This window comes from Tuber melanosporum (assembly GCF_000151645.1).
Source record: "Tuber melanosporum whole genome shotgun sequence assembly, scaffold_73, strain Mel28".
Classification (NCBI taxonomy): domain Eukaryota; kingdom Fungi; phylum Ascomycota; class Pezizomycetes; order Pezizales; family Tuberaceae; genus Tuber; species Tuber melanosporum.
The window spans coordinates 4,233-6,348 of NW_003299121.1; positions in this window are offsets into that span (position 1 = coordinate 4,233).

The following is a 2,116-nucleotide window of genomic DNA, read 5'->3' on the forward strand; positions in this document are numbered from 1 at the left end:
GTTTTGAGCATCTGATCACTTTGGTCACATGACTAGTTTGTTATGATTTGGTTTCGCACATGTGACCACTTTAGGTCACATGACTAAGGGCGGGGCAAATACTATATAAGGAGGTCGATGTAGCCAAGGAAGATACGTTCTTCATGCTTTGTTGTAAGTACTTTTCCTACTTATTACTTTAACAAATATAAAACATCTATATGATCATTATCTTTATTACAACGTTATTGTTACGCCAAGAAAGGTCCTTCACAAAGACAAGTTAGAGAAAGCTTACAATAAGCGTTCACGATAGCAGACGAAGGTTTTGTACTATCGGTAACGTAGGCAGAGGCCTAGAGCTATTGTAAGACCAGGAAAGAAGATGAATGAGAGAGAAGTATCGTTCCCCGTCGCCAAGAACTAAGTATCTAGAGAGGGATCGCTACAAGTGTCCCCATAAGTGTTAGAGATGTTGTAAGAGTTGTAGTAAGCTTTACTCAGTTAGCACTCAACTTAGCAGTCACTTTAGCAGTCACCTATGCCGGCTTGGTAGTCATGTATTTTCTTATATATAGCCTCCATCCTGGCTCGTAGCAAGAACATGGAACCAGTCTTGTCATGGTCATGGAACAAATCACTACTCAATCACAAATCAATCCTATTTTACCTCACTGTAAATCAATAAATTTAACCATCTACAATATAGTGGTCCGAATAAAATGATAGAACTGTCCACCGAAAAACCCTAATTTAAAATTTGCTTTCCAGGGTGGTTGGATAAATGGAGCAGCAAGAGTCTCACCATTTAATCTGCCGTGAATGTCATAGCTATCACTGTGTTGTCTAAAAGTTAACAAATAACTACAATGGATCCTAAGTGGTGGATGCAACCCGAATGCCATTGTCAAATGCGCCATTACCAGTGATATACTATTTGAGATTTCCTGCCACCTGTATTTACACTTAGGTGTCATAAAAGGATTCTCTATTCTAAACTCTTAGGCTGGACATTAGTCAACCATCACTATATTAATACTCTACCATGTGCTGGCTGTCCACAATACTGAACAATACTAAACCAGCATAGGTTGGTATCACAATACTAACAATGCACATTTTACTTCAGTTAAAAGCAAGTATAGTGCTGGTCACTTAAATTCGACCTACTTGGGCAACTCAATTCATTCCGTAGTATACTGAAAATGATGGAGGTGATTGAAAGTTACCACTCACCTTGCTAGAAATCTCCAACCATACTCACAACCACTGATCGTACCAATAACCACTAACCATTCCCACTACTAAATACTGCCACCTAACCTGCAAATAACCTGTGTGACATTTTTCAAATATCTGTGATATGTTCTGAGCATAATCACCAGATCATCTGTACAACTAGCCATCATGGATCTGCCTGTCTGATTATCTATCTCTCACTCCTCCCTTTATAGGTGCAATGACTATTCAATCTATTTAATTGTTCAATCTTTTATTGGTTTTTGTTTTACCCATTAATCTTCCACTGCTTCTCTCTTTACCATTGGTTCCCTTATTTGCATATTTGATATATATTTCAGAGAGCTGGCTACTTGTCCGTTCATACATATTTGTTAACTTTTGTTTGCTGTACTTGGATGCGATACCTAAGAACTAGCCTAAGTAGGATAGCCCCCTCTTGGAATCAGATTCTCTGGTTTTCAATATCTCTATTCAGTACAGTGATAGGAAACATACATTATTATACATATCTGCCTGAAATGACTCTAGTTGATATAATACTAGGGAATTAAACGTATCAGAATAACCTATTATTTCTTGCTGCTCTCCATCAGACTTTGTCCATTTTGCAGGATATACCAGAAAGGCCCTGCAGCTTGATTTGAGAGGTAGGAAGAAGTATATCTGTCAACTACGCAGAAAGCTACCACGCTTTAAAGATGAAAGATATTTAGCCTATGTTAAACGTAGCAGGATACTTACATACAAAGATATAATCTTGAATATTATAGGTTCTCTACGGAGAATTAACAAATTCTGATCTACGATGAAATAATGCAAAGAGTACTAAACTCTGAAGGACAATACCAAAAGCATCCATGGACTTTGGAAAATGTTACAACCAGGTTCAAGGATG